Source organism: Camelus dromedarius, chromosome 7 (genome assembly GCF_036321535.1).
Source record: "Camelus dromedarius isolate mCamDro1 chromosome 7, mCamDro1.pat, whole genome shotgun sequence".
In the NCBI taxonomy this organism is placed as follows: Eukaryota; Metazoa; Chordata; class Mammalia; order Artiodactyla; family Camelidae; genus Camelus; species Camelus dromedarius.
The window spans coordinates 68,141,316-68,162,047 of record NC_087442.1 but is presented as its reverse complement, the minus strand read 5'-3'; the positions used below and the strand labels follow the sequence as shown (position 1 = coordinate 68,162,047).

At 35.3% G+C, this 20,732-nt stretch overlaps 1 protein-coding gene across 3 annotated transcripts in view; it reads right to left on the bottom strand.

Moving 5' to 3' along the window:
- Positions 1-20,732, bottom strand: part of SEMA3D (semaphorin 3D) — a 177,030-nt gene that overhangs the window by 150,671 nt on the left and 5,627 nt on the right. For 2 of the 3 annotated variants that reach the window (XM_010977991.3, XM_010977992.3), the window contains exon 2: positions 44-139. The exons of the other annotated variant lie outside the window; for it this stretch is intronic. The gene's annotated coding sequence lies outside the window, so the exon portion shown is untranslated. The remainder of the gene's footprint in view (positions 1-43; positions 140-20,732) is intronic. 3 annotated transcript variants of the gene reach the window in all.

Sequence of the window (20,732 nt, the reverse complement as noted above, 5' to 3'; positions counted from 1 at the left end):
TTAGGAAGGGAAGTATAAACACACAAGCAAAAAATCCCTTCACCTGGTACGGAGTGAGGCTCCGTCCTGGGAAACAGCTGATATCCGTCTGTATGTATAGGATACAAGCAACTTCACCACTCAGATGATGACCACAACTCTAAAAGACAAAGCAATCAACAGAATAAAATAAATTGGAATCATGTTAACAAGCTCAGTTTTTAAAACAACTGAAAATTTTAGCTTTATCCTCCATGTTTTGTTCATACGGAGGTCTTCATTAATTAATGGCTTGAAATGGTGTAATAATTCAGCAGTTTTCATAGGGGCATAAAATGGGATAAATCATCCTTTTAACATTGTTTTCAGCGATTCTTTGTGTTGGCTTGCAATCTGGTATATAATTGGACATGTGGATAGATAAAACCTTGAAATCACCATTCCTGTGGGAGTGAGATGACTCCTCACAGAAGGAAGCAAGGGGTTCCCAGGTAGAACTTCTTCCATAATAACCATGTTGCTGCACGTCCTTGTGGGCCATCTGTTTTGCCTATGAATCACACTGGAAAAGCCACCCTATCATAGAAAGAAACAGAACTACCCACACAAGTATTATTTTTGGATGACAATATTTGGGTCAGCAAAACGTGTTACCAACCCAAACTCACATGCTCAAATATTCACAGGCCTACGCAGAAACTTTCTTTTATTAAGTAAAACCCAAAGTGCAGATTTCAGTATTTTAAGAAAACTCCTGATGCTCAGTAGAAAACCAAATAAATGAAATTCTTATACCATTCAAGTCATATTTTCCATTCCTTTTCACTAAATATTTTATGCACTTGACAAACTTCCATCTCTATGCTTTGAGAGTCAATATAATAACAATCTGGACCTGCTGTGTAGCTATTTCCAATTTGTAAAACACATGTGGGGTTTTTGTCTCATTTGAGCCTCACCTTTGGAGTGAGGTATCATTAATCCTCCACTCTACAAGTAACAAAGCTGAGAATAAGAGGAGATGGCACAGAACCTAAGGTCAGGTGGACAACAAGAACCACCAAGAGCAAAGACTGGCATCTTCTTTCTGACTGCATGCCTGTCATCTTCCCGCTGCACTGGATTTCTTAAGTGACTTGTGTCTTCAATCGCAGTGTCAATAAATATTTAGAGTTCATGTAAATTGATTATTATGTAAAGCCACATCCTTATCACGAGCTTCTTGGGAATCATTAAGGCACAATTCTTATAAGAAAAATGAAAGAAGCAGATGACGTAGATCAGGTGAAAAATAATAACAAAATTTAGTTACTAAAGTTTCTAGAATGTGTAGCCATTTGTTTTCACAGAATGACATATCCTAGTTGATTAAAACACAACTCTTGTCACAATAACAAAGACAGTAGAAGGTTCTGGTAGATTCAAGCATTTGGAACAACAGGGTATTCTGAAGTGAAGTGGGCTGGAGAGAAAACAATATGGTAGAGGTATCCTGGGAGAGTGAGGCGAAACTTGAAGAAGGAAAATGTAGAAAAAGAGTTGGAAATTCTGTCCAGTCTCCAGGAACTGAAAAACGAGCATATGCACAAAAAAGAGACTTGGCAATTTCTTTCCAAATGCACCAAGGAGCAATCTGCAGAACAGAAGGTTCCAGTAGCTTAGAGGAAATACACTTAGCAGAGGCAAACATCATCTTGGAACTGACTTAAAGGAAAATAACATTTAAAATGCTCAGACTACTTGGAAGTCAAAAGTAAAAGAACTGAGTCAGCAACTGAATGTTACAGGGCAAATGTTCAGAGCCTGAGGACATCCCAGCAGTGAGCTAGTGACCTGGAAGGACAGAGATGCAGTACGAAAGACACAGGAGAGGGAAAGCAGTGTTTTCTAAAATGTTAATCTACAGCTTGAAGGGAAGAAGAAAATTCCTAAAAGAAATGTGCAAGAATGTAAAACATACAGAGGATAAAGGAAAGGGGACAAAAGGCAGCCTTTGAAAGTGTCTCTCCAAGAAAATGAGCTGATATTTCTGTAGCAATGGGGAGCCTGAGCTCTGGAATTAAACTGCCTGGGTCCACATCCCATTCCTCACACTTAATAGGCGGGAACTTGGGCAAGTTATGTAATTGCTCTGTGCCTCTGTTTTCTCATCTGTGTAAAGTAGAAAACAATACCACTCACCACACAACAGAATCATAATTTAGTAAGAAAACTCTTACAAAGCAAAGAACACAGTGCTTGTGAGAAAGTGAACAGCAAAATAAAGCAAAAATTCCTAACAGTATATTTATAACACTTGAAAAGTAAGAAATGGAATCTCAAAAAAACAAAGGCTATAAAAATGGTAAACATGATAGGAAAATAAACAAGGAAAGAAAGAATCAAATGTCCAACAGAAAAGATATAGGGAGAGTGAGAAAGATTAAGATTAGTTATGGGAGTGAGAAAGATTAAGATTAGTTATGGCTGCACTTTTTTAAAGTAATGGAAAAAAAAAAAAAACCCAAAAGATGTTACTTAAAAGGTATCTGATCCAAGGCAATTTTCTATGAAAAATGTAAATTAATGGAAAATGGGCAAAGAACCCCATTATTTTTGAAAGACGCAATTCAGAAATCCAGCTTCAGTCATTCAGAGAGGGGCCCTTCTTCTCATTCCCAGAATTGCCTTCAACTAACCAAGTGTTTCAATCCTGATTCAAGTAAATAATCAAGCATTTCATGTCTGAATGCCCTTTCAAAAATAGTAGGAAAAAAAAAGTAAAGCCTGCCTATCTTCCAAATATAAATTGAAATGAAAAGTCATAGATGCCTGTTCTAACAAAGAAGCTTTGAACTTGCAATATAAGTTATAAATATTTATTTTTTAAATGGAACCTTCAATAAGAATGATAATAATAAACAACTTTTTTTTGAATGCTTACTACATGCTAAACTCAAGGCATTTCATTTCAAGCTTCTACAGGTAGATATTATTTTTAATCCAAATTAGCTTGTGATGAAACTGATGCTGAGAGAACTCAAACTACTGCTTCAGGTCATATAGTCAGCCAGTAGCAAAGCATGGATTTGAACAAAGGTCTATCCGAGTAAAAGTTTGCTCTTTTAGCAATATTTCTATTGCAAAGCCTTTCTTGAATAATAATTTGAACTGAACCACTACATCATATCATGCCAAATATCCTAGATTTAAACATTTGTATTTAAACCAGCATTCTTAAAATCATTTTTAATTTTGGTAAAAAAACATGCAACATGAAATTTATCATCTTACCCATTTTTTTAAAGTGTACAACTCAGTATTGTTACGTACAGCAGCAGTTGTGCAACAGATCTCCAGAACTTTTTCATCTTACAGAACTGAAACTCAATACCCACTGAGCCAAATTCCCCATTTCTCCTTTCCCTCATCCCTGAAACAACCATTCTACTTTCTATGAGTTTGACAACGTACATACTTCATAAAAGTGGACTCATATGCTATGTGTCTTTCTGTGACTGAATTGTTTCACTTAGCATGATGTCTTCAAGGTTTATCCATGTTGTGGCATGTGACTAGATTTCTTTCTTTTTTAAGGCTGAATAACTTTCCATTGTATATACAAACCATATTTTGTTTGTTCATTTATCCATTGATGAACATTTGGGTTATTTCCATCTCTTGGCTATTATAAATAATGTCACAATAAACTTCGGTGGAGGAGTATTTCTTTGATATCTTGCTTTCAAGTATTTGGAATATATACCCAGAAGTGGGATTGCTGGGTCATGTGGTAATCATAAGTATAGTCAGTTTACAATGTTGCATCAATTTCTGGTGTACAGCATAATGTTTCAGTCATACAGATACATACATATATTCCTTTCCATATTCTTTTTCATTATAGGTTACTACAAGATATTGACTATAGTTCCCTGTGTTATATAGCGTAAAAATGGTTATCTATTTTATACATAGTAGTTAGTATCTGCAAATCTCAATCTCCCAATCTATCCCCTCCCACCCTCTTCCCCCTGGTAACCTTAAGTTTGTTTTCTGTGTCTGTGAGTCTGTTTCTCTTTTGTAAATAAGTTCATTTGTGTCTTCTTTTTTTAATTCCACATATAAGTGATATCATATGGTATTTTTCTATCTCTTCCAGTCTTACTTCACTTAGAATGACAATCTTCAGGTGCATCCATGTTGCAGCAAATGGCATTATTTTATTCTTTATTAGGCTAAATGGTATTCCATTGTATATATACCATAACTTCTTTATAGTCATCTGTTGATGGACATTTAGGTTGTTTCCATGTCTTGGCCAGTATAAATAGTGCTGCTATGAGCATTGGGGTGCATGTATCTTTTCAAATTAGAGTTCCCTCTATATATGCCCAGGAGTGGCACTGCTTGCTCATAGGGAAAAAATGCTCAATATTGCTAATGATCAGAGAAATGTAAATCAAAACAACAGTGAGGTATCACCTACAGCAGTAAGAATGGCCATCATTAAAAAGTCCACAAATGATAAATGCTGGAGAGGGTGTGGAGAAAAAGGAATCCTCTTATACGATTGGTGGGAATGTAGTTTGGTGTAGCCATTATGGAAAACAGTATGGAAATTCCTTACAAAAAAACTAAAAATAGACTTACCATATAACCCAGTAATTCCACTCCTGGGCACATTTTCAGTTTTTTTATGAACACTCCATACTGTTTTACTAAGAGGCTGGATCATTTTACATTCCTACCAACAGTGCACAAGGATTCCAATTTCTCTACATTCTCATCAGCCCTTGTTATTTTCTATTCTCTGGACAGTAGCCACCTTAATGGATGTGAAATGGCATGGCATGGTGGTTTTGATTTACATTTCTCTAATGATTAGTGACGTTGAATATCTTTTCATATGCTTATTGGTTATCTCTAAATCGTCTTTGAATAAATGTCTTTGCAAGTCCTTTGTTCATTTTTCAGTTTTTTTAAATTATTGAGTTGTAGGAGTCCTTTATATATTCTAGATATGAACCCTTATCAAATACATGATTTGCAATAATTTCTCCCATTTCAGTGGTTGCCGTTGAAACTCAGTTGTTTGCTCTGATGCACAAAAGTTTTTAGGTTTGATATAGTCCCCCTAACTAGTATATTTTTACCCAAACCTCCCTCTATCTATATCTCTACCTACCTACCTATCCCAACACTTGTGAAAGTAGACAACTAAATTTCACAAAAACCAAGAAGGTACAAAATAGTTTTTAGACAACTTAGCTTTTAAAAAAATAAGTTTAAGGGAAAAAAATGAAATTCCCTTAGTCATTCTCAGCTCTGATAGTCTAAGCATCTCACCAAGGTGTATTTGGTTTTCGTGTTTAAAGAGGCGTGGATTCTTTCATACGACGCAGCCTCTAAATACAAGCCAATTACTTCATCTGTGCTAACGTGAAGAAACAGTGACTTGAGCCAATGCAGAAGGAAAACTTTCAGTGTTATACATTATTGAGAGACTGAATGTCAGCTCCTAAAGTGGCACACAAATGCTGCATAATACACTTTATGTATTACTTTAGTGACTTTTCAGGACAGTATTGACAGGATGAAATTTTAACTTGAAATAGTGACGTTAAAACTTAGAACCTGTATAAGACTCAGCTCCACTGTATTTTGTCTGTAGCTGCTCAGTAAAATAAGGTCCTTTACTCAGGAGGGTAACAATGTACTTAAAGAAAACATGTACACAACAGCTATAATTTGGGCAAAATGCAATTGCTATAAAAGATGTAAAGTATGAACTAAATCATTAAAAATGATGATTAAGATGAAGGGGAATTGGGTGAAGTCGATAAAAATTTCATGGCAAGGATATCATTTAGGCTGGAATTGGAGAGTAAGTAATACTTGAAGAGACACATAAGACATGGCGTGAGAAAAGAGGTGTTGTTAGTGTTGTTACAGTTTCATGTGGTTGAAATAAGTGTGATCTAAGATGCCAAGTTAGATTAAAGCCAGATCATACCAATTTAAGGCACTTCAACTGGACTCTGCCATCACTCCAGGCAGGGAATGAATGACCACGTGGCATGAGAGTATGGCTGATGATGAAAGGATCACATTATCAGGGGAAAATCATACTTTACCACAATGGTTTCATTACTTGGGATTTTTCAGTAACTTGATGCATAGGTAGAGCGATTTTTAAAAATTCACAACATCTAAGTCCACTTCAGATCTTTCCTTTTAAACAAAAGAGCATCCCTCTCAAAAAAATAGGAACAAGTGAGTGGTATAAGGAGTTTCAATTAATGGGGAGAAGATTCAATAAAGAAATATATATATATATTTTATATATTTATATATATGGATATATATATATCAAGAGAAAATGAAAACTGGTTCACAAATTTTAAAATATATATGGTCTCTGTAACATAAAATTGTATAAATACATACCTGAGCATATTACATGCTTCTGTAGTTTTTTAATCAACAGAGGAAGGTGCCAAGAAGACAGTTAACAGCATGAGCAGGTTTAATAATCATGAGAGTCTAATTTGGTTAGAATGATGTTCCTTTTACTTTTATTTAGAACAAGGTTTCATATACATACACACACATACATACCCATTCACACATACACATATATACATATATTCATAATATTTAATGCCATTTTCAGTTTTGCTTAGATTATAAATTTTTCTATAAAACCTTTATCTTACCAAATACAGTATTCTTAACCAAGATAAAGGTTTTGGAATGCAACATTCTAAGTTATAGCTTATGATTAAATGAGAATATGAGTTAGGAAACTATTCAAATAATTCATGCAAAAGATCATGAAGGTTTGAGTCATGGTGTAGACAGTCAGAACAAAAAGGAGGGACATTTTAAGAAAAATTGCTCAACTAACTAGAAATAAAGAGCAACAGAAAGTGATAATAATAGCAGCTAACATTTATGTGGGGATAATTAAAGAACAGACACTGCTAAGTTGTGAACTCATATTGATTTATTTAATCCCCACAGTAACCTGTTAAATATTATTATTACTCCATTTTACAGTTCTGGAAGCTAGAACAGAAAGATAAAATTAGGTGTCCAAAGCTACAGTCAATAAGTGACAGAGCAAGGATGGGAACCCAGGTAGACTAAGCCCAAAACATATGCTCTACACTGCATTATATATGACTGTTGATTAAATTCAGATTGAATGGAGATAATAGAAATAAAGAGGTTAATAAGTTCAGTAAAGAAAATAAAACATTAAAAAAACCTGTGTTATTTTGCATATTTTGTGTTTGAAGGCCAGGAAGATATCAAAGTAGATAAGGAAATATGAGCTGGAGGTTTGTACAGGAGGCTATAACGTGTAACAGACTATGGCCAAAACAACTGATCACACCATGGTCTGAATGATGGCGTATAGGTATTGTGAATGTGAGTATAATTACCAGATTTGCCAAACATTTCTGAACATTGTTCTGAGGCCAACACAAATGAATTGGCCTTAGAGAACTACCCACCAGCAAAGATGGCTGGAGGACCAATAGGTAATCCATTAGACCCAGATGAACTGAAATCCACCTGGGGATCAAAAAGCTCAAACCAGATTATGCATCATTATGTAGGAACCTACATCAGCAATGAGAGTTGCAATAGGCTGATTTTTTTTGTTTGTTTGTTTAAAATGCCTGATCTGGAGATCTAGGCTAGATACTTGAACAAGTGAAACCCAGAGATTTTGGAAATATGGTGCACAGTCAAGGGTGGGGATGTTCTGAGGGAAACAAATCATTTCAGCAGGAGTGAAGGAAAGGAATGAAAGAGCTAGAGTGGTAAGAGGTTGAGTTACTATAAATTTTCACCTTTAGATGATACTATAATTTCCCATGAAGCTGATACTATTGTTGGAGATTCATTTGTTCGTATTTTAGTAGAAATGTGATTATTTCCCCTTAAAATTCCCTGGATCTATTATTTTTGATACCACAGAAATGTCCTCAGGAAGAGTTATAAGCACTTAAACTCCACCTATATAGAGATACAATCCAAAAAAACAATACAAATAAGAAGGGAGAGTGTATTTCCACATCAACTCGTCAGCTTAAAAAAACACATACAAAATTTGGGAATTATTATTCCAGGAAGGATGGAATTTCCCTCGACAGGAAAATATTCACAAATGAAAGATGTAATGAAATAAATAAATACATGATTAAGAGAAAATAAGACTGCACATCTGCTTCCTGGAAGAATTATGATGAATACATTGGGAAATGTTTCTTTTGGTTTCTATTATTAAAGGTGATCACATCAAGAAGGCATGATATTGTGTAAAAATGTTATCTCTTTTTCTTTGTTCACACCCAGATGATAAATGTAAAATGGCCACATTTTACATAAGGCTACCTCCTACAGACAAAGAACTATAAACAACAAACCAGAAAATGCAAAGTATACTATTAACATGAATATTTTTGATAAGGACATTTATTTTGGATTAAAGTCTAGTCTAGTTGAATGGTTTGACAGCATTTTGTACCAGATTTTCATATTTTAAAAAAGCGGAAAAGTCCCATCTCTGCTCACATAATCTATCAATTACTTAGCATTTTTGGTGAGGGGGTGAGGGGTGTGCAGTTAGACACCAGTTCCAAGAAAGCTTCATCCTTTCTACAAGTTACTCAGAGCAAATTGCTCAGGGTAATGAACAGCAAATACTACTCAACAACTTTTAACAATGTTTAAGTATAATCTATATTTATTTTATATTTTTAAATAGCTGAGTTATTACTAAAAGCCTCTCTTTACAAATGAGTTCCAAAATGTGCATGAGGGCAAGTACCTTTAAATAAACCTATATCTGGCTTAGGTTTCTTGAATCAAGAGGCTATTCTAAAATTGATAGATAACAACAATATAAGTCACAAGGTAAGTTCAAATAAGAACAAGAAAGCAAATCAAAGACTTCACACTTTCCAGGTTGCCTGGAAGAATCTTCCTGAAGGTCTTCAACCAATGAAAGCATCACAAAGAACACTTCACAGACATACATCCTATATAAGAATCATTCCTTCATTTAATGCTTATTTGTTTGCACTACAGTGACAGCATGGTCATCCAGACAGATACATTCCTGCCTTCACAGAGGCTGCAGACTAGAAAACAGGTGATTTCAAGGGGTGAGTACTACAACTGGGAGAGGAGAGTCTGAGTCATCACATGCTTTCATGTTATTTACTGTTGAAATGTTACGGAAACGACAGGCCAGTCAAGAAACAAGCACCACTCGGAGGGTTGGAATACTCAGATGTATTACGCCGGCGGGCTCAGAGGGGCTTCTGCTCCAAAGCTCTGAGCACCTCCAAGACGTGCGCATGAGGTTTTATAGGGTAAAGTACAAGCTTGGGGTATTCAGCCAATAGGCATAAAACAGCTTTAGCAGCATTATCATCACAAAAGTGGAGGCGGGGAGGCAGCAAACAAACATTCCAAAGCCAGATATGTATCTTTGAAAATCCAGCTGGCTAGCAAAAAACATGAACAGCAAACCACCACTAATTAACCTAGATTTACAAGTTAGTCTAGCAGAACTAAGGTCAGTATTCCAATACCTACATTTGTGAGTTATCCTGCCAGCCCAGCCCAGCCTCTCCTTCACATTCCTAGACTTGTGAGTTATCTTGTTAGACCAACCCGGCTTTTCCTTCACAATAAAAACTACTTTACATGAGAAAGTAGGAAACCCATCTTCTACCTCAGTGCTCTGATTCTTTCCTAACAAATTTTTTTCCTAATAAGTTTTTTAAAATGTATTTAATAACCCTCCAAAACTTTCTTACCATTTAACATGTTAATCTTGTAATATACACACACACATATACATAAAATTATATCCTATATGTACTATATATGTAGTCATATATATATTCTATATTATCATATATATCATATATATTATCACATATATATATCCTATATTATATATATCCTAAAGGGTTAACATGTTGCAGTAGACATATATATGTACATACATATATGTTGTAAGGGGGAAAAATAATTTCACTTTACCCTTCTAGATTCCTGGCTGAGACACCCGCTTCCCCTATAATAAAAAAAAATTAACAGGAGAAAAATAAACAGAAGTTTAATAACATGTATACCTCCTGTATACATGGAGGATACCCAGGAAAACTGAGTAACTAAACTAAGTGGCACAAGCTACCACCTAAAATACATTCTTCAGCTAAAGACAAAAGAAAGATATGGAGTACGAGGAGCCAGTTATGGGAAGTTACCAAGCAAAGCCCAGAAAACAAGGGTATAGTTGTTGTGCAGATGTAAGTCAGTGGTCTTCTCCAGTGATGAGAGTTTAAGATTTAGTCACCTTTGTCTTCCTGGTACAGAGTAGAAGATACCCTTACAAATGGAGATTTCCCTTATAAATGCAAATTTCTCTTACAAAAGGGTAGCTTCTACTAGGTTTTCAGAGATTCTCCTATGTCTGCTGTCTCTTAAAAAATAACGAGGTCAAGATAATCCTTACACCAAAGAGGCAGTTTTGGGGGCAACACATTTGTTCCCCTTTAGATATTTACATATATACGTATACATAAGAGTGTCTATACATAGATATATAGATTAAAAATTCTATAACATTAATAAAGGGCATTCTTTTTAAATATATAATGAAAGAGGACAGAGATCAGATCCAGAGCAGCTCTACAGCTTTGGAGATCATAAGCAGAACAGAGTCTTTGGTTATCAGATAAGAAAGTTAATATGTTCTTTTGGAAATGGTCATTATTATGTGACTAGTAGTCATTACTTTGCCTGGGTCTAACAGCCCCAGCAGAATGCACTAGATTTATTTTCCAAGTCATCTATCAACATCAGTGAAAAAAAAAAAAAAAGATCCTTGGTCTTCTAGGAGTGAAGATACTTCACTATAATCTCAGCATTGTAATGACTCATTTATGTGTCTCTGAACACAATACAACTAGTGTCTTACAGACATGGATCATGAATTAAGGAAGCCTCAGGCCATTCATCTCAAACATTTAGCACCATTCTTAGAATATAGTTGTTCTTTCATGTTTGAGGAAGGAAGTAAGGAAGAGAGGGACGGAAGGAAGAATTCACATTACTTCATCCTCAATCCTCACTGTAAAATTAAGAAATTGGACTAGACATTCTCTCAGTTTTTTTTTTTTTGAAATATCATGAGTCTATGAGATGAAAGTTATTTTACTATTTATATATATTTTTAATTGCAGGGATTTCAAAATAGGTATCCTGAGATTGATAATTTATCAGGCTTACATTCTGTTTCCCAGGCCAGAATTAAAACAGACATGCAAACAAAAGCCCACAGGTACTAGCTCTGTTAAAGAAGTCTTAACGAAATACACCATGTTGGAGAAATTCTAAAATTCAGTGTTGGATACACACGAATTCAATATATTCAGAATGTAAAATTAAACATTAGGAGTAACATTTCCTAAACTAACATGTTGCAGCTACTTTCACAAAGTAACTTTTGCTCTTAACCTTCTTTTGAATGCAGGTAATCTAAAGCCAAAATAAGCTGATAGTAAGGAGCTTTTCATAACTTATTAACTTAGTGGTACAGAAGGCTATAAACAGTTAATCTAGCACCTAACATTTTTTAATTAAATAACTACTGCTATCTATGAGACTTATTTTAGATGTCTTTCATTGAGGAAAGGATAATCATTCTATGACTTCCAGATTCTTTCCAACTAAAACTGAAAAAGAATAGCTATTTATTTAAACAAAATAATGACTCAGGATCTTATTTTTGACTCTCACAGCTCTACTTTGATTTTATTTTTTTAACTTGCAATTACAAATCAACAAAGATTGATTACGAGGTGTCAAGGAGAATGAACAAGATGTAGACACGTATCTTTACCCTAGGAGATGATGTTTTGTTAAAGGTATAATATGTATGTATGTATGTATGTATGTATGTATGTATGTATGTATGTATGTATGTATTTGGGGGGGTTGGTAATTAGGTTTATTTATTTATTTGATGGAGGTACTGGGAATTGAACCCATGACCTTGGGCATGCTAAGCATGTGATCTACCCACTGAGCTGTACCTTCCCCTCTGTATTTTAAATTAAACTAATTTATTACAAATGTGAATGTGTGTGACAGGGAAAATAGGTTACTAATCTTACTTATGTTTTATGAATTGTTATCCTGATGAAGAACATGAGATTTGCATTAATTAGCTTTTGAAAAATGGACAGGATACCATAATTTTTTTTTAAAAAGACAAAAGGATGAATAGCAGCATGACATATACTGGACACTAAATGTTAAACATATATGACAACAAAATAAGGATTCGCTATTTTATTTCACAAACTAAATATTAAGATTGTCATTGGCTTATATTTCTAGTTTCATGATATCTGCCTGAAAGTTGCTGTCTACACAAACTCCCATCTTCTGTAACTAAAGATTATTTCAGTAATCTGAAATATTTAAAACTTTCTTTAGCAGGAAAAAAGTTCATGAGTATTTTATATCCTTCTGGGATCAAGTCTTACTTGTGACCTTATATGTGGGAAGATATTACGTGTTCTATTATGAATTCTGGAAGCAATATGTATTTATTTCAAAAAGCCTAACATCAATGAGAAAGTTTGAATGCTAACATATTCAGATTCTGAGAGGAATATAGAGCAGTTCTAAGTCAGGCTGAGTACAAAGTTGCTATGACAATAATAATGTTTTGGCTACATAACACGGCAAAATCATGAAATACACAAGTAACAAGTCTGAGATGATAGCCTTCTATTTCTCTGGCTTTGCTTATTTTCTATTCTCATCACCACCATATTAGTCCAGCCCCTATTTTATCTACAGAGTCTCCTAGCTGGTTTCCTTGAAAACCATTCCTACTTTCATCTTCCTAAAACACTAATTCATGGATTATTTCATGGCTCAAAAACTTAGTGGCTCCAAATTACCTACAAAATAAAATCCAAAGTCTGTATCTTGGCATTGGTAGGTTTTCGTATCCAAAAAAATTTGCTTAATATATGTTGGTGAGAAGAAATAAAACTATTTCAGTTGATTTATTAAATAACAGTGTTGTCAGGCACCAGGAGAGATTCTTTATTTACATTTTCTTACTTAATACTCAGATGTGTTTTGTATACAGAGCTGTCATCTACCCCACTTCAATATATGAGGGATCCAGAAGCCGAATTAAATGACTTAGTGAATTTACCCAAATAATAAATTGTGACTCCAAAGTGTACCCCCTTTCCACCACAATCAAGTGTAAACACTTGTATGTAGAAAATCACAACCACAATGGAAGAAAGCACATGATGAGATCATAACAGGAATTTAAATTGCCTGTTAAGTGGATGATCAATTGCCTTAGACCAGGGCCTCCTGGAAAAAGCACTGGCAACATGAACAAGACCAGAGAGAGGTCAGGGTTAATAATTTATGTGTCTTTCCCATTTAAATAGTCACAGAAATGAGGAAAGTGAATGGATCAGGGAGGAAAGTCTATAGAGAGAAAAGAACAGAACCGTTGGCAAAGTGCCATTAGTGGGAGGAAGAAAAAGGAGAACCAGTGATGGAGCTAGAGAAGGAGCAGTCAGATACAACCCCAAAATGACAGGGTCCCCCAAAGAACAACGTGCCCGAGAAGTCCAGGATCATCCCCTCTCCCTGTGTTCAGTCCTGAACTACCCACCTGGAACAAGAAATATGACCTTGGCCCACATCACACTTTTTTAATGACCCTGGAACCGTGCAGAAAACCACTATTAACCTGGCTGGTCCCCATGACAGCCAGAAGTAATCATTTGAAAAAGAAACTCTCCCTGCCCCAGCAAAATGCTTAGAAAAGTAATATAAATTATCTCCCTTACTTAAAATCTCATCAAGAGACAAGCCAGGAGATTTATAAATATTTATTCACTAAAGTAATAAAAAACCAACAGGAGTAAGAGAGAATTTATAAAAACAAAGCAAACAAACTAAATTGACTCTGGGTTCTAGTCTTTAAAATTGTTTCCTTCTCTTGATTTGCTCTAGTAAGATTATCCTTAAGAACTCATGCAATAGAAAATGCCACATAATAAAGATAAAGATATATATATCTTTATATATATATAATCTTTCATATATATGAGAAACATTTTACGTCAATTTACATCTATTTATTTGCAACCACAGGAGAATATTTAATATGCCTAGATAAACACTGTAGAGTATAAGGCTTTATGATTATTCAGAAAATATTTAGAAATTATTTCAAGAAAATCTTATTTATCCTATTTCTGAAATGCCTCACTTTCTATGAAATAGAAATAGGGTCTTATATATTGTTATGAATATAGTACATATAAAATAGATAATTTAAGATACACTAAAACAATTTATAAACTATGATTCATATAAAGTATATTGATAAACAGTCATAAGCCAAAGTGACAATTATAGGAATAGACTAATCTGAAACAATACCAAGAACGGCCTTAGAAAAGTATTTTCCCATAAAATAACTAGAATGTTATTCAGTTTCACTTCCACTTGCTCAGAAGCTGAAGTGACCTTTAAGTTCAATTTCTGGAAAATATCATACTTGCTGTTTCTATTAGCTACATCCCAGAGAACTGCCAAGCAGGTGAGGCAGCATGGGACAAAGGTTTTCTCTGTGTATCAGTCTGCTTACACCCAGATGCAGGAGTTACGCATTTATCTCAGGGCTCTCCTTAAACTTCCTCCTTGAGAGATGAGGGCTTAGCTTCTCTTAGGCCACTTGATTCCCTGAGTGCCGTACTATAGGTTCCTGGAGGTCCCCTGAAGCCCAGCACTTAGGGAGCAAGGATCCAGGGATGTCTCTAGCTCAAGCAGGGCAAGTTCAGCACTGGTATATCGTCTAGTAAAGGGCTAGTCCCTGGGCATGAGACTGCATACAAGAGAGTGTCACTGGGCAGATTTCCAGATCCTCTAGTGGATGGCCAGTGAATTAGGCCACTTTGCTTCCCTTCACTCCCTATACGCAGGACTGAAATAGGATATTCTCAAACCACACAATCCTGAGGGCATTAATAAGAAATTTCAAGAGCAATCACTGGTTAGGAGGGGTACAGGGACGAGGAAGTGATCAAATAGCAGAAGTAAGCTGTGGGCAAGGGATCAGAATGACCACAGGCCCACACTGGAGGGCTAAAGAAATATCTGTGCACTGGGCAGAAAAGTCAGAGTGGGTCGTGGAGGCTGCTGAACACCTCTGTATTGTTTACTTGGGGATGGAGCACTTTAGCCAGGAAATATGTAATGTGATCAATTCAGTATTAGACAGAGAAAGGAGAATGGGGGAGTGCTACAAAATAAACCTGGCAATCTACATGGGGCACCAAAAGATTTTACTACTTGCTGTTTATCCTCTATAACTAGCTGTTCCTTCTGAGACAGCTAAAGGGTTTGCCCTGGATTCTCCCTCATATTCCCACATCATGATCTGTTGTAGTCTGCCCCCAAATGATGTCTCTTTAAACACACTTCTGTGCAAGAGAACTATGTTCAATATCTTGTAATAACCTTTAATGGAAAAAATATGAAAACGAACATAGGTATGTATATACATGACTGGGATATTGTGCTGTACCCCAGAGGCAGACACATTGTAATTGACTGTACTTCAATAAAAAAGAAAAGAAAAGAAAAAAACACACTTCTGTGCAAAAGCATGAGGTGGTAATAATCAATCCTAAAATGTCATTCTCTTACCCAGGGATATATCTGAAGGAGGTCACCACAGGACTTTTCTTTGAATGAGGTGAATGATATTCAGCAGACAAAATACAAGAAGGCAGGAGAGCAACGCATAGATGGTGTGAGAACCTGACCTATGTGTAAACTGCATAATCTGTGTATGCACAATGGAAAGATAATACTCACACAGGTAACATGATGTACCATACAGCATCTGACTGTCCTACATTAACCCATTTATTTTTTACAATAACCCTAGGAGGTTAGTGCTTTCATGAATTCACAATTAAAGGATGGGAAACAGATGTAGAAAGGTCAAGTGACTTGTCTAAATCACAGAGCTAAGAGGTCTCAGAGCTAGGTTCAGAGCTAGGTTCACACCCATGCTGTCTGCTTTCATAGGGCATAGTCTTAACCGCTGCACCACATTTCTCCCCACACCTGAAAGCCTTACAGTTACACTAATCAAAGACTCTTTCAGTTACCAGAGTGACCTCCTTTATAAGTGGAGTGTGAGTAATAAAGGCTAATCCCCAGGTGTTGGAGAGGGACCCAAGAGAGAAGTCAGGGTTGGAGATAATACTCTGGGCATAACCTCCACATAGATAAAAATAGAGGTCAGGGAAGAAGATGACATCATTAAAGAAAAGGCGATAGAAAGAAAAGACCAAGACTATGAATAGGACCTTTAGTTTTTTTGGATTTAACTTCATGAAGGGATTTGATTTGACCCGTGATGATGATGAGTTCTTTTTACAATCATCTGCCTCAGGGTGGCAGCCATGTTTTTACTTCTGTATTTCATCTGTGACTCTGACAGTGCCCAGCACATAGCAGGAACTCAATAAACCCTTCCTGAATTGAAGAAAATATGAAAAGGGAATTCAGGATAGGAAGGCATCAAAAGTAATATGAATATGTGTGAAATGACCTTTGCAATGAAGGAATGTTTGTGCGCGATAACCTTTATGATGAATTACACATCTAAAGTAGTCACAAAGAAAAAACAGGTCATGGATTCTGAATAGATTAATTTCTATTCAAGTATTGAGACTGTGTGCTTATTATATACAAGACTTGGTGATGATATGCATGAGAATATGGAGAAAGATGTCGAAGTAACAACCATTTGGTCCTTATCCTTGAGAAACAGTCTTGTGACACTGGAAGTAAGAGAGACAGTAATAGTCATTGAGACTGAAAAAGATCTTACAGAGAGGAGGGCAAAACTTGAGTTAAAGCACTTTTCCAGGCAAGACCTAGTGGATATATGTGAGGGTGGCTAGGAAAGGGAGCATTGGTTGGGGATCAGGAGAGGTGATGGTGGGTAAAAGGAAATTATTCCAAGGGAAAGAAGGAATCAATGTAAAGTCCCATGGGGACAGGGTACAGAAATTGTGGGCCCATTTGATCAATGCTGATTTGTCCCATTTATTAATTTGGGGAATTTACAAGACTTTTTTGTTTCTGTTCCTCCTAATACATTACCTACTTAAAGTACAAACACTCTTTAACTCTGCTTGTACCCAATAAAGGAACAAAAGGAAACTCTAGAAATACCCAAGAGTTACAAATATATTAAAGGATTATAGTGATGGCTATCACAAAGATGATGGTTGTGTGATTGATAAATATTAGGGGAAAGCAGACCTGAATGCAACTGTTAGTTTTAATAAGTCTCAAGTGACAATGTACAGGATATGAGATGACTACTCACCGGACCGTAACTTCTGAACTATGGATCAAAAGTACCATTTTCTGGAATATGAAAAGGCCCACATGATAATGACACAACAAAAGAAGGGCTCTAGACAATCAACATCCAGAGACTGGGGGTAGGGTGGAGTGAGGAATTGCAATATCTTAGCCCGAGCTCTCTGAAGGGTTTATTGAGTGCACATGTGTAAGCATAGCATTCCTCTTCTCTGCTAGTTACTCCTGCCAAAAACTTGCCCTTTTTAAAACCTGAACAATGAACACTCTCTGCCAAACCTCATCACAGTGCAGTCTAAGACAACAATCCCCACAGCTCTGTGAAATGTGAATCAAGCCAAAGAAAGGGAAATGTTACCCTCTCATCTGTATATCCTATACAAATGCTTTTGAACAGCTACTTTACAGGTGATAAAAGCCTTACCTTCATAAGTTGTTACAATAATTTCTTGATTTATATTAACTTCTCATTTTAAAATTATAAATAACTCATCTTACACTTTTTCATCATGCAAATACTTTAGCAGACAGAATAGTCTGGTTATTTTAACCTTCTAACAACATGCTTGGAAAGCAACTTGTAACACACTATTTCGATTATGATAAGGAAATGTTTGAAGCTACGAGACAGAAGCTAGCGTGGCCAAAAGAGCAAATTTTGAATCAGAATATATGTCAAGGATAAAGTTAATAAGTATACAACTACATAGAAAACTTGCCCTCTAATAAGGACAGTCAAACCTCAAAATTGATGAGATCTGAGATGATTAATCTGCAAAGATATGTTAAAAAATGGTACTCTGGTTATTATTATGTATTCATAATCCATCAATACTTGAAAATATGTCTATAGGAAGTAAAAAGGAGGCAACATGATAGTCTGTGCAAAAATATGAATTGCACTTATCTCTATTATGCAAATTAGGTATGTGCATTTCTAAAGGTTTATTTCTTCATTCCTCTTTTTGAATAAGCTAAATTATCCTAGGCAGGATCTCTCTTTTAAAAAATGTTACTCAATTCTTTCGTGTAACAGAAATGAAAACTCTGCATCTAAGATTCCAGTGAGAGCCCGGAGCATATTAGTCATATTGATCTGAGTCTTTTTCAGACACTTTGATTATTTCAGGAAGTTCAGTGGGGAATCACCAAAAAAAGAGGCCTTTTAGTCACACAGTCACATATTCTGGGATTGGATTCCATGACTCTTCCCGAACAAGTTCTTGAAATGTGTTTTTTATGTGCAATGACTCATATAAACTAAAAACAGGAAAAAAACAAAGCATGTTTAAACTTTTCAACAATTGCCACAGTAGAGCACAAATTCAGCAGAAACTCATTAACTATAAAGCACAGAATCAGGCAATTGTTAAGTAGTTACAAACATAAGGTAACATTCAAAAATAAGACATCAGCATGTATAAAAGCTTGCATAAGGTGGAATGACAGGACTTTGGATCCAACCGTAAGTGAGAGAGCTTACTGAAAGAAAATAAAACTCAATTTTTTTAAAAAAAAATGTGATAATGAGTGTGTATATGTCCATGTATGACTGAAAAATTGTGCTGAACACTAGAATTTGACACAACATTGTAAAATGATTATAAATCAATAAAAAATGTTTTTAAAAAACTATGCAACAATTTGTAACACAGAATAGAAGGAATAACATGTGATTTTTATATATAAAAAGAAAGTATATATACAAAATGAGGGAAAGCACTGAAAACACACACACACACACACACACACACACACACAGAGGTAAAAAGGGAAACGGCAGCCTATATATAATTTCTGGAATACACCTGCGTCTCAGCTTCTAGGAATTCAGGGGCACACAGAGGCCTCCTGGGTATATTTTAAATTTCAAAATAGCAATGATATGTGTAGTATACATATAATATTTGATAGAGAATAATCTTTAACATATTTAATGTAGCTGATGTCCTTGAGATTCAAAGAGGGGAAAAAAGAATATATAGTTACTGAGCTATTTTAGCAAGAATTTGGAAGCACAATCATTGTGTAAAACTGAAGATACCTGGCATATATGTTGGATCTTGTCAATACCAATAAAATAGCAAAACCAGAAGCAGAAAAAAGTTTGTCTTCTTTTAACATTTAAGATTGTTTTATAGGACATCACTGATACCTAGTTTTCTTTGCATGAGAATGTGTAACAATGGGGATCTGGAAACTTTTGTTAATACAAATAATCCACTTTATTTTGAAAAATAAGTAATTATGAGAACAACTAATTGAAAACACATGCTTATTATGATAAGCTCTAATATATTTAGCATCAACAGAAAAAAAAAAAAAAACGTAGAATAGTAGTACCTTGAACTAGGGGAATAAAAATGAGCATTAAATTGAATGACATTAACATTTCTGGCCAGAGAAGGGTTTACCTTCTATACAGTTTCTCACCATGGTTAACCTATATGTTTGCAAATATAATTTTTAAAAACAGACTTTATTTTTCAGAGCAGTTTTAGATTTTCAAAAACATTGAGAAGATAGTACTGAGAGTACCCCTATAACCCACACCCAGTTTCCCTATTATTTTTACATCTTATGTTAGTATGGGCGTTTGTTACAACTAATAAACCAATATTGACACTTTCTTATTAACGAAAGTCCATAGTTTATTCTGATTTCCTTAGTGTTTACCTAATGTTCTTTTTCTTTGGATCCCATCCAGGACACCACATTACATTTAGTTCGTGTCTGTTTGGCTTCTTCTTGCTTATGACAGTTTCTCAGACTTTGTGGTTTTGATGATCTTGACAGGTTTGAGGAGTACTGGTCAAGTATATTGTAGACTGTCCCTCTATTAGAATTTGTCTGATGTTTTTCCAATGGTTTTATTGGGGTTATGGGTTTTGGGGAGAGAGATTGAGAGAGTGAGTGTTATTTTCAACCCAACATATCAAGGGCACATACTTAGAATGTTGAGGTTGCTGGTTGAGACAATGTTTGCTGGGCTTATTCACTTTAAAGTACTCTTTTCTCCCCTTTCCAAACTGAGTACTCTTTGGAGGAAGTGACCATGCTCAGTTAACACCTCAGAAATAAGGAGTTACATGTTCCCCTTCCTTGAGGGCAGAGTATCTCCATAAATTATTTGAAATTCTCCTGGGTGAGACATTTGTCTTTTCTCCTTCATTTATTCATTTAGTCATCATTCATTTATAGTAACATGGTCTCATGGATATTTATTTTATACTTTGGGTTATAATCAATAGTACTTTGTTTTTTTGCTCAAATTGTTCCAG